This window comes from Lycium ferocissimum, chromosome 5 (assembly GCF_029784015.1).
Source record: "Lycium ferocissimum isolate CSIRO_LF1 chromosome 5, AGI_CSIRO_Lferr_CH_V1, whole genome shotgun sequence".
Taxonomy (NCBI): Eukaryota; Viridiplantae; Streptophyta; class Magnoliopsida; order Solanales; family Solanaceae; genus Lycium; species Lycium ferocissimum.
In genome coordinates, this window is record NC_081346.1 from 898,485 (window position 1) to 912,165 (window position 13,681).

At 34.1% G+C, this 13,681-nt stretch overlaps 1 pseudogene; it reads right to left on the minus strand.

Annotated features, from left to right (window-relative positions):
* Window positions 1-8,613: 8,613 nt before the first annotated feature.
* Window positions 8,614-11,240, minus strand: LOC132055291 (trimethyltridecatetraene synthase-like; annotated as a pseudogene).
* Window positions 11,241-13,681: the final 2,441 nt, after the last annotated feature.

The following is a 13,681-nucleotide window of genomic DNA, read 5'->3' on the forward strand; positions in this document are numbered from 1 at the left end:
GTGACCTATCCACAAGACAAGTTTGTATTTTTTGTTGATGGATCATTTTCTCAAGTTTGGTAGCTTTTGATGCTATTCTCTATGTAGATTTGCCCTTCAAACAACCCGTACCGTTAACGACAAGGGAATATTAAGAGCTCAAAATAATGAGGGTGGCCACGCATATAAAAGTGTGAGCTAGTGGTCAATAAAGTAGGTGGAACCTTATAGATTAGAATCCAAATTCTAGAATAAAAATTCAGTTGGTTATTTTTTCTTATTTGCCTAAGCTTTGATTGATAGAGTTATCAAATTCTGAGCTGGTGGGAACTAACATATATCTAGTGAAATGATCGAGCTCCGAAAGCTTTCCGATATCACAATTATTTACAAAAATGATGGTGGCCCCATCCAAAAAATGCCATTAGACGCAAGATCTTATTATCCTAGTGTGGCAGCTAGTAGTTTCTTTTCTCTATTTAACTTTTGAAACCAGAAAAAGGCACAAGGATGAAGAACCAAAGTCAGAATTATTTTCCCAAAACATGTTGTTATACGTAAAAAGAGGTTGATCTCTCGTCATACATCTAGAGCCTAGCGGTGTTTTAAGCTCAGTAAAATCTGTTGGGATATATATACTATTAACCATGTGTTTGGATATAGTATTTATTATAGAACAATTATTTATTCATTGTTTAATAAAGAATTAAATAGATCATGTACTAGTATGTGTGTCCTTTACTTATATAGTAGATGATTTAGTGTATAGAGTTTAGCTTATACACGGAAGATTAAATCGTCGGTTCTTATAAGTATAAAATTTATGTTCACAATCGAAGATGGAAATTGACAAAGCCATTGGTATGATTGTAGCACAAGATTAATATAATGAATCTTCATTATGGGAACGGTGTAGTTCCGTCTTCTTGTGCTAGTACATTTTGTATGTATTGAACGGACCAAGTAGAGATAAGTGTTTTTGTACTGAATATATAAAACAAATTCTCTAGTTCATTAATTGATACTTATCTCTTGAAGCGTGAATGCAACCTCGAATCTAGCCTTCAAGCACGAGCAAAAACCATCCATGCGTTCATCCTCCAGTTCCACGGTCTTCTACTGTGTATCCTGAAGTTCTATGAACGTAATACTTGAGTGGCAAGTATTCGGCTAAGGAACAAAAATCATTCACTTAGGGTTCAATGGCTTTCTTTATATACACACGTTTTTAGGGTAAACCCTAGCCAAAAACGTGTAGCCCTTTCCTAACCCACCAAGGATATTATATTTCCTTTTATTTTCCTTGTTCTAGAATATTCAGGCACAACAGGGACCACAGATTTAATAACGAGGCTTCCTATTGTGGTATTAATTCGGAATATGAATGAATTAATCCTACCACAATAAATTACAATTTATTCCACTAGAAAAAGCGTAATTGCACTCCTCTCGTTTAATTTCGAAATCCTTCATTAAAAACTTATTTAACTCCCCATGTTAAGATTAGGACACCAATCAAATAAATTAAATTACTGACAATTTAATTCATCGACTAATTTAATCCTTTATATTTCTGCTTAACTTACATCACGTGACGGATACAAAATCCACCTGCAGGGTTTTCACATGAGACTTATAAGCATCCATAAAGGGGTATCATCAATCTCAGAGTCGAGACACGGATTCTATCAACTAATTATTATTTACAAATGTAATTTGCCATTATCCAATTTACCAGGAATACATAGACCTGCAATATTCGAGGTTGCATTCACGCTTCAAGAGATAAGTATCAATTTTATGTTTGATCAACATCTTTGATTATGTGTTGTCTATATTACATGCAAGTTCGATCCTGGCTATTTCCTTCCGCTGCGTATGCCTGATTTCCTTCAATTGGCATCAAGAGCCACACTTGCATCTAAATAGATAACCTAGATAATATGTATATGTCTATGTTTAATTATACATATGTTCATGATTATAGTCCGGCTGAAAATCATGTGTAAAGTTTATAATAAGCTTGCTACTAAACGGAGACGGAGGCGATAACCTAGGGTTGACGGACAGAACAGATTTTAACCCATCGTTGTAATTCTTGTGGATTGTGATTCAAATCTCAGAGTAATCCGAAAAGAATATTAATTGGGCTGCTGTTTTAATCGCCGCTTTGGACAAGATTTACATGTCTTGGAAAGTGGGTTCAACCTGTGAGTTTAATCTAGGTCTCTGTGGTTGTTAGATCTCTTTTTTTGCAAAGGATATTTTTGATAAGTTAAATTTTTTTTAAGTCTTCGTTTACTTATCAAATCTTTTAAATAAAAGGAGATTAAATTTGTGCACTAGGGAATTAGATTGGCAGTGGCATTGTCATGAGAAAGTGGAAATATTTTATTGAAGGTTCCTTTTCATAACGGCAACAGTATGTTCGTAGGTCAAATTTTCTCATATGATTGTCTTGGAATTTGATGAATGCCATTATTCTCTGGTCAAAGGGTTGAAATTATGTGGGCACTGCTTTTGTTTCTTCTTGTATAAATGATAAAAGTTAAGAATTCGTGATTAATAAATAGTGTTGTTGAAGTGTTCTATTTATTTGGAATCAATGAAACTAAATTTTTTTTATAAATGTCATATTATATGAGTACATGGATTGAGAGTTATGATTAATAAATAGGATCTACTAATGTGGTCTATTTATTTGAGTCATTGAAATATGCTTAATGTACCATGCATAAAATTGTCCTCGATAACTGTACACAGGCGGTGAAGGTTTATCTACTAATAGAAAATGTTCCTTTAGATACTAGTAATGCTTAATTAATTCATGAGAAGAGATATCGAGGTTTTCACTCAAAAGGAGAAAACATAATATCTTGGATTCTCGGGTGTATTAATCGGAAGGACAATTAGTTAAAAGGAGATTTTGTGTTTCTTATTCAAAGAAAGGACACAATGTATGCCTTGTGCTCATGGATAGTTATAGAAGGAGAATAAAAATATAAATCAGATGATTTAATCCTTAACTATGCCTAAAACAATTACTTTTCAAATTCGGTCATAGTTTGATGGGCATGAACTTCACTATCTTTGATTGACCTGAAATTTGATGGATTCATCGGAAACGACCTAGTGAGCAATATATAGTCATTGCTGCCTTGCAGTGAGCGATGTCGTTTGTTTTCGGCATTTCAAGGTCGTTTAGATGAGTTTTAGATAGTTTGTCGGATTGAAACTTGATTTAAGTATGAAAATGTTATTCTTTATGTCAGTCTTATTTATGTTAAATCTGGAACATGATTACACATGATGATTCAATGTGAAATTGATATATGATAAGGATATAGATCAGATTATGTTTTCCTTAAATCGCCTAAATCGGTTATTTTTTGGATTTGGTCATAGTTTTGGAGATCAAGAATTTTACGAACTCCGATTGACCTGAAATTCGATAGGTTCATCAGAAATGGCCCATTAAGAAATACTCACTGCTACTGCAGTTATTCATGTCGTTTTTCGGCAATTTGCGGTTGTTTAGATGGTGTTTTGGGCATTTTTTCGTTTTCTGAAAAAAATTAATTTTTTTTTAAGGAAAAATAACTCGGTTATGATCTAATGGTGATAGAGATTCTTCCTTATGTTTTTCATGTCTAAATACTAGTGAAATAATAAATTTATGTGTTGACTTTAGGTCTTCCTCCCCATCGGATGGATTTATTATGGGTTGTCACTAGGTATAATCACTAGTTATTGATAACTTGTATTAACTCCCCATCTGAGTTACATGTTGGGTCAATGGAACTAGAGATAATGATAATGATATTCACTTGGCTTAAATTAGAAAAAAAGACATACTCTTCGTTTGAGTTAGCTCGGTTTTAAATTTATGGAGTGAATATCTTGCATCACATGTATATGTTGCATGAATTGTTCTCATATATTGAAATTTGTTGTTCAAGATGCATGGATATCTATGTGGTGTGTTTTGAATTTTATATTCAATGATTTTTAAACATGCTAATTTCGAGAAAGCAACATGAAGATTATGTAAACATATTTTAAAATTTGTTCGTTGTTCTTGATTCAAGTATATTAGTATGCTAATGATGATATGTGATAAGAACTACTGAACAAATGTATGCGTTCATAAATTCTATTTTGGCGAAAAGAAAAGAAAAAAAAAATCCGAATTGGTCATCGTTTCGAAATTCTGATTTTTGACGAACTCCGATTGACTCAAAATTTGGTAGGTTCATCGAAAACGACCCACTGAGCAATACTCACAGATTTGTGACCGAGGGGCTTTTTTGGCCATTTGGGGTCGTTTAGATGGGTTTTTGGGTGTTTTTCTATTTTATGGAAAAAATTTGTTAACTAATTTTTTTATTTTAACAAATAATGGTGTTAGGGTTCATTCTCTATGGTCTCCATCATATATATAAAAGTGATATAATGAGTTTATGTGTTGACATAGGTCTTGCTCCCCATCGGATAGATTCATTATGGTTGTTTTGTGTTCTAGTCCCTAGTTAATTGATAACTTGTCTTGACTCTCCAACCGAGTTACACGTTGGTTCAATGGAACTAGGGATAATTAAATGGGATATTTACCTAATATAAATTAGCGGTTTACTCTCCATCCGAGTTGGTTCGTTGTTTCTTTATGGGGTGATATATCCGGCATGACTCATATATTTTGCATGAACTCGTTAAGTTTCCCTATCGAATCTAAGCGTTCGGTAAGCATGGTTATATGTGTGATGTGTGGTTTGAATTTTATTATTCATTCAAAGATAACTAATGATCTATTTAATGATTATATCTCAAATTCTCAATAGATTTTATCCAGCCCACTTACTACTAGTCAGGAATTTGTTCTGATAGAAATAAGACATAATTTAAAGGATGCATTATATGTAACTTCTGTTAGAAAGAATTTATTTTCAGTTCCTAACCAAACAAGAGATGGATAGTTAGTTTATTTTTCTTGTAACTCTTGTGTTATTGAGTTTGATAAACATTTTATCTCGTGTGGTACATTGATGCTTGACCCTTTAAATTAATAACTCTTCTGAACTGAATAATGTTAATGTCTCCTCGAGAGAATATTTTTTCGTGAATTGAATGAACTTATACGTGACGCTTGTGTCTAGGTCATTTAATCGAATAGAATTTCGAAGTTGGTTAAATGATGAACTTTTGAGGTTCATTGAAAGTAGAGGCACTACCAACTTGTGAGTCCTATTTAGAAGGAAAAATGACTACGAGACCTTTTCTCTTAAAAGGAAATAAAGTTAATGATAAGTTAAGACAATCCATTCTGATTTGTGTGGTATAATGAACTTCAAGGCAAGAGGTGATTTTGAGTAATCTGTGACATTCATAGAAGATTACTCATGATATGAATATATTTATTTGATGCTCTGTAGGTCCGAATGCTTTGAATAGTGGCAAGTACCTCTTTGTAGAGTTCATTAGTTACTTATTAGATAGGGAATTGCATTTTCAATTGTCTACACCAAGTATTCTACAATAGATTGGTGTGGAAGAGAAAAGAAATATGACTATTTTGAAGGTGGTAAGATTAATGATTGACTTATTTATATTTACTTTTTCGTTTTGGGATATGTCTTAGAAACTGCGAGTTACATTCTTAATTTAATTCCTTCTAAGTTAGTACCTTTGATACCCATAGAACAGTGGATTGGATGTAAGCCAAATCTGCAACATGTTCGAATATGAGGTTGTCTAGCACATGTGTTCAAAGGGAAAATAGATAAGTGGGAATCAAGAACGGATGTACGCATGTTTATTAGATATCCAAAGGGAACGAAAGGAGGTTTATTTACTATCCTAAAAGAAAATAAGGTAATTGTTAATACAAATGCCGCATTTTTAGAAAAAGACTTTTAAATAAACCAAGTTCTAGAAGTAAACTAGTTTTATAGAACTGAGCAAAGAAATAGCAAATGAGTCATCTAAAATATTCAAAAGTTCAAGAACATCTAACCGACATGTCAGGGTTGACGTTCCATTGCATTTAAGTAGTGGGAGTAACGTTAATAGGCGTAAGGAAATTCACTACCTGTAAGTAGTGGGAGTGATGTTGAGCGAGATAACACTATATGAAGTCGTTAATATTTCAATACCGAAAGGCAATGAAGATAATATTAAGACTCAAGAATATGTTAGTATGACTATAATAGTAGTAGTACTTAGTCGTAGTGGGAGAATAATAACCAAGATCGGTTCGGTGTATACTCTTGGGAGAATTGCATGATAGGATTCACGAAAAGAAATACATTTTTTTTTTGGAGAGTTTCATGATAGGATCACGAAGATCGTAGTACGTAACCGGTCGATTCTGACTTTAAGCACTACTAGACGAAGTTACATTAGAAAACAACTTGGTAAGTTAATTTTTGCAAAGAACTTAGTCTCTAAGACTTTTGGTAGTCGTGCAAAAGGAATACATGTGAAAGTTGTAAATGCATGGTTAAAAGTCTAAGTGGGAGATTGTTGGGGTATATACCATTAACCATGCGTTTAGACATGGTATATTCTAACAATTGTCATGGTTAAAAGTCTAAGTGGGAGATTGTTGGGATATATATACTATTAACCATGTGTTTGGATATAGTATTTATTATAGAACAATTATTTATTCATTGTTTAATAAAGAATTAAATAGATCATGTACTAGTATGTGTGTTCTTTACTTATATAGTAGATGATTTAGTGTATAGAGTTTAGCTTATACACGGAAGATTAAATCGTCGGTTCTTATAAGTATAAAATTTATGTTCACAATCGAAGATGGAAATTGGACAAAGCCATTGGTATGATTGTAGCACAAGATTAATATAATGAATCTTCATTATGGGAACGGTGTAGTTCGTCTTCTTGTGCTAGTACATTTTGTATGTATTGAACGGACCAAGTAGAGATAAGTGTTTTTGTCGAATATATAAAACAAATTCTCTAGTTCATTAAATGTACTTATACTCTTAATCTTGATATAATTATTATGATCAATGTGATTTGTTCATTATTTTGATTTGTTAAAAGGTACGACTCAATTGCGGGTCTATGTATTCCTGGTAAATTGGATAATGGCAAATTACATTTGTAAATAATAATTAGTTGATAGAATCCGTGTCTCGACTCGAGATTGATGATACCCCTTTATGGATGCTTATAAGTCTCATGTGAAAACCACACGCGGTGGATTTTGTATCCGTCACGTGATGTAAGTTAGCGAAATATAAAGGATTAAATTAGTCGATGAATTAAATTGTCGGTAATTTAATTTATTTGATTGGTGTCCGTAATCTTAACATGGGAGTTAAATAAGTTTTTAATGAAGGATTTCGAAATTAAACGAGGAGTGCAATTACGAGCTTTTCTAGTGGAATAAATTGTAATTTATTGTGGTAGGATTAATTCATTCATATTCCGAATTAATACCACAATAGGAAGCCTCGTTATTAAATCGTGGGTCCTGTTTGTGCTCGAATATTCTAGAACAAGGAAAATAAAAGGAAATATAATATCCTTGGTGGGTTAGGAAAGGGCTACACGTTTTTGGCTAGGGTTTACCCTAAAAACGTGTGTATATAAAGAAAGCCATTGAACCCTAAGTGAATGATTTTTGTTCCTTAGCCGAATACTTGCCACTCAAGTATTACGTTCATAGAACCGGGATACACGGTAGAAGACCGTGGAGGCTGGAGGATGAACGCATGGATGGTTTTTGCTCGTGCTTGAAGGCTAGATTCGAGGTTGCATTCACGCTTCAAGAGATAAGTATCAATTTTATGTTTGATCAACATCTTTGATTATGTGTTGTCTATATTACATGCAAGTTCGATCCTGGCTATTTCCTTCCGCTGCGTATGCCTGATTTCCTTCAAAATCAACAACTTGCAATTTTGGCATAAGATAAAAATTACTAGTACCACTACTTTTAAGGCAAGTGTAGAGTGGCAAAAGTGGATAAAGCTTATGAACATTTGTGGAAAGTTAGAAATTTTATTAAGCTAATTTGATTTTGAGACTAACTGAGCTTCAAAAGTTATTCTGTGAGGTGAATCTAGTCCAATGTGAGATTATCTGACATTCATAGCATGGACACTATTGAATGTTTCTGTTGGCTTGCTAGAATAATTAGTTTTATTTTAAGTTGTTTAGTTATAGGAGGAGTCTAGTTTCTATTCTAATATCTAGAATGTTTAGCAAGGCTGTGATAATGTGACTCTGATTTCAAGCTGATTCAACTTCAAAAGCCAACTCATGATGTTAAAAAGTCTCAAAAGCTTAGAAGGAAAAAAACAATCCATTCCCTGAACTGATATGAAACATAGTTACAGAACGGAAAGTTAGGTAATTAATCCATTTCTCAAAATCAACTACCAAGATCGAATGAGAAAGAAAATATGTACTTACATGTCTTTATTGGCCTCATGATCCCCTGCTTTTACTCTTCCCCAGTTTAACTTTGCTTGAATAATCCAATTTAGTAATCCTTCTGCATGAATTTTTGAAATAGGAGATCTACTTGTACAAAATAGCAATTTATGAAACATTTTCTTACAATTTTTGACACATTGTTTACGTTACACATAAATGTTCGCGCATTGTCAACCAAAATTCTATTAAAAGAACAAAATGTGATGAATTATTTTTGAAACAATTGAAAAACATAAGACCAATGATAAGATTTATACTATTCGTGGATTTAAGATTCAATAAGGACATAGCCCTGCTTTAATGTAAAAAATTGAAAATTCATCTGCATTATTTATGACAGAGATAATTTTGACACAGGACTACAATAGACTTGGAGCGGCAATTCAAACAAACAATCTATCTTGATGGAACCACATCGTCTTTGAATCAAACAGAGTAAAGATTTGGTGAAAGTCTTGGCTCAATCACAGCTGCAAGTGGATACTTTTTTGGAGTGGAGAGCCCAAAAATCTCCTCCATATTGAGGTCCTCAGGTGTCATACTATCGTGCAATGACCATTTAAATCCATGTAGAAGATTAGCTAAGCTAGCTTGAATCACCTTAAGCCCCAAACTATATCCCGGACACATCCTTCTCCCAGCTCCAAATGGCAATAGCTCAAAATCATGTCCTTTGACATCGATGGACTTTTCGAGGAACCTCTCAGGTTTGAACGCCTCAGGCTCGTCCCACAATGTAGGGTCTCTTCCGATGGTCCACACGCTAACGAGGACTCTGGTCCCTTTTTTCGAACATCGTAGCCACTACTACCTTGGGTCTTCTCGACACTCACGTGGCACCAGCATTGGTGCCACGGGGTGCAACGCATAGTCTCTTTGACAATTGCCTCAATGTAAGGAAGATTTGGAATGTCCTTTTCTTGTACCCAGCTGTTCTGGCCAATCACACGATCCAATTCTTCAGTAGCCTTATTGAAAATCTCTGGCTTCTTTAGCAGCTCTGAAATTGCCCACTCCACTGTCACTGCTGAACTCTCAGTTCCACCAGCCAACAAATCCTGATTGTGCAATACACATTTTACTCTTGTCATCAACTATAACCAAGCATAAAAAACGAATACGAATAATCTGTCCAGTTTGACTAGCTACGATCTTCGTCACTAGTCTATTCCTAAATACCTTGTTGCTAACAATCATTTTGGATAATCTGTCGCTAAATAGGATTAGTCTTGAATTTTGTTATTTAGCTACAATATTTGTCTGTCGCTGATTCTTGTTTTTTAATAGCGACTTTCTATTTTCTAAAGCTTTCTTGTAATTTATCTACAGTTGGATTCACTCATTTTGTCCGTTCTACTCTGATAGAAAGTGGATCTGATGTCATTTTCAGTAACATTATCATTCACAGTTCAATTATTACGAGTATATTCTTTTGCTTGTTGAAACATGATAACTAAATTTTAGGTCCACCAAAAAAGTACCACAATATCTTGTCAATGTCCATACCAATCAAATTGGAATTCATAACTATACTGTCACCTCGAGTGGAGTAGAGCAATTGTGATCTAGCGCGCGGCAATGAAAATTACCCATAACTATGTAGCCTTTTATGTTTTTCGTTCTACTAACCGTTACTTCTATTATTTTCTTGAGTTTAAGTTATATACATCGTCAGTAAAGAGTGAAGCGGATACCTGAGTGAATGCTTTGACTCCATGTCTTTCCAGCTTAATCTCCAGAGTTGGATCATCAGCAAGCTGCAACAAAACATCCACCATGTCTTTAGCAACATAGTTTTCCACTGCGTTCCTCCTCGCGTTATGCTCATCAAGTACATGCTCCAGAAACTTGTCGAATTTTTTGCTCACAACTTTCATCCTCTTAACATAACCTTGCAAGTCCATGAAATCAATCCAGGGGATTGAATCTCCAATATTAAGGACACCGTTTAGCAAAAACAACTCGTCTAACATCTTCTTAAATTCCTCAGGATCCACGATCGAGTTTTCAGACTCGTCCAAGTAACTCTTCCCCAGTACCATCCTGCTAATAACATTTAAACTCAGCGTCGTCAAATGATCTTTCAGCATAATCGGTTTCCCTGATAATTTGTTTAAATTATGGAGAAGTGAACGGAGTTCCTCTGCACGAATATACTCGTACGAATCCAGACGTTTCGCACTGAACAACTCCATCAGGCACATTCTACGTGCCTGACGCCAATAGGATCCGTACGGGGACCAGGTGATATCAGAATAGTTATAGGTGGTGTATTTTCCTGCAGCCGTTTTAGGCCGGCCTACAAAGTTGACATCCATGGTTTTGAGGAAAATTTTGGCCATTTCGACGGAGGAGCCCACTACAACGGCGAATGACCCGAATTGGAGATGCATAATGGGACCATACTTGAGGGAAAGTTTGTGGATTGATCGGTGAGGAAGTTCGCCCATGAGGTTTAAATTTCCGATGATTGGCCATGGTTTTGGGCCTGGAGGTAAGTTGAGTTTCCTCTGGCGAAGATATTTGGAAAGGAGTAAAAGAAACAAAGTACCAAGAAATACTGCTGCATATGCAGTCCAGGTAGTACCTTCCATTGAGTTGTTTGTGCTTTTGGAAATGAGTATTGGTAGTGATTGTAGTTGTAATTGTTTCAATGGTGGAGTTTATGGTTCCACTGATGTTCTGTATTTATAGTGTTTTGGAGAAGACTGAATAGTGCTATGAAGATAGTCGTTTTCTATTAATTTTTCTTTACTTTATAAACTATGATTTTCATTTTCTGTTATTCTAATGGAGAGAGTGGACTTCTGTAAAGGAAAAATCTAATAATTTCCTGGAAACTTTGTTTAAGTTGCCTTTGGGTCTTCCATGACATTATTTCTTATTTTCTCGTTACCTTCAACAGGGCGTGAAACAACTTAGTAGAATAATTGTTTAAGGTACCCCACCTGATAAAAGGGTTTCCCACAGTCCACTAAATTGAAATAATGTAGTGAAAACAGTTTAGAGGATTATTTTACTATGTTTTAGTTTATAATTTGTGTATGAAAGTTAATAGTCGCTACGTTTCAATCTATTTGACACCGTTTTATTTCTAGTCTTTAAAAAAGTTATCCCTTTTTGGCTATGAAGTAGTTAATTTGAACCTTTCATAATTACCTTTTGATGACAACATTTTATAGCTACACAATATTAAATATCATATGAAAAAAAAGAAGTTTCAAAAGTCTAATATTCAGACGAATGTTATGTCATATTTAATAGATCATGCAATTTTGAAGTCTTTCTTCAATTTTGGCTTAGTCGAACAAAATCACATTAAGTAGGCGTTTGGCCATAGAAATCAAAAACTTTTTCACCTTTTTTGGAATTTTGGAGTTGAAGTTGTGTTTGGCTATAGTTTTTGCAAATAGTATTTTGATGTTGAAATGTACTTTTTCAATAAGGTTTTGGTTGTGAAAAACAAGTTTTGGTTGTTTTTCAAATTCCAAATACAACTGAATTTTCATAGCCAAACACTTATTTTTGAAAAAAGTGAAAAAAAAATTCCGAAAAAAATTGAATAATTCTTGTGGCCAAATGGGTCCTAAATAAATCGATGAGAGTAGTGAACCAAAAGGAGAAAACAGAGTGACGAGTTGTAAGTTTCTACGTTTTGCCTCAGAATAGAAATGTGTAACAGAAGGTCAAGTTTTACCAGTGTGGTACATGATGTAGCTTCCGCTAAATTCTGTAAGACTTGGAACGAAATTTAGCTTGACTTTGAGACTGACTTGTGACCGTTGATTTTTAATATATATTGACGTGGATATTAGTTCTAAATAATAAAATTAGGAATGGTGATGTTAAATATAAGCAATATTGTTTTCTTCTTTTAATTATTCAGGACGTTCTAATTAAATTATTGCGTTGTAATCGAGTTATATATTTCTGATTTGTTAAGTGTTCGATTTCACACAACAACCACCCAATAAAGTACTATGAAATATGAACCAAACCGTGTCACTAACCATAACGGCCCTTCTTTTTTGCACTTAATTTTTTTCCTTTAATAAGCAAAGAAAGTTCATTGCTAAGACCCTTAACCACTCAAAGTCTGGATTATTCTCATCACACAGTGGACTGCCCTAACAACCATCCAACTGCGAAGGAAAAAGAAAATAGATAGTGCGTTTGAATAGTAATGAAATTGATAAAAGAAACTTCCAGGCTTTTCTTTCTTAGTTTCACCACTGATTCTGATAAATTCACTACTGGACAAATAGTATAGGCACAAGACAAGCACATGCTTCTGGTTGATGGTTCAATTTCTCTAGTTTGGCAGCTTTTACTACTATTCTTTATGTGGATTTCAAACAACCCGTACAGGGTTTAATGACAAGGCAAATGCTCAAAATAATGAGGGTGGCCACGCCCCCAAAACTGTGGCTCAGTGGTCGATGAAATAAGCGCAAACCTTAGAGATCATAGTTCAAATTTCACAAAAAAACATTTAGTGAGTTATTTTTATTTGTCCAAGTCTTGATGGACAAAGTTACTCGACTAACATATATATGATGGAATAATCCAGATTAGAGCAAGATTTCCGGACATCACATTTATTAAACAAAATAAGGGCCCCCCAGCCAAGAAATGCCAGTAGACACCGGATCTTCTTATCCTAGTGTGCAGCTGCTCGTAGGCGCTTTTTCTATTCCATCCGTTTTAATTTATGTGAACCTATTTTTTTCAGTCCGTGTCAAAAAAAATAACCTCTTGTCATCTTGGGAAACAATTTTACATTTATGTAGTGATTTATGTGGGAATTAATGCATTCACAAGGATACTATCCTTGACTTTTATGTTTTATAGGAGTTCTTTATTGTTTCAAGAATATCATTTAGTCTTTCAATATTATCTCTTAGTTTTTCAAGAAATCTTTTAAAAGTTTGTGATACATGTATCTAGTAAATTGTGATACGTGTATCTAGTTATTTGTGCAAGACTTTTGAATTGATTTTTTGAGTAGTATAAATAGAGATGTAATTGATGATTGTAATCATCTCAAGTGGCCTTAAGTAGCCTAATACAACTTGAGCATTCTCTAAGAAAAATATTCTCTTCCTATTCTTTCTTACAAATTGGTATCAAGAAAGTTTCGTTCTTAATGCGGGGTTAGGTGAAGAAAAAAAAATTATGGCATCTAAAACAAATGATGGTGCTGATTCTTCAGTTGTTCTTACTCCATTTTTTG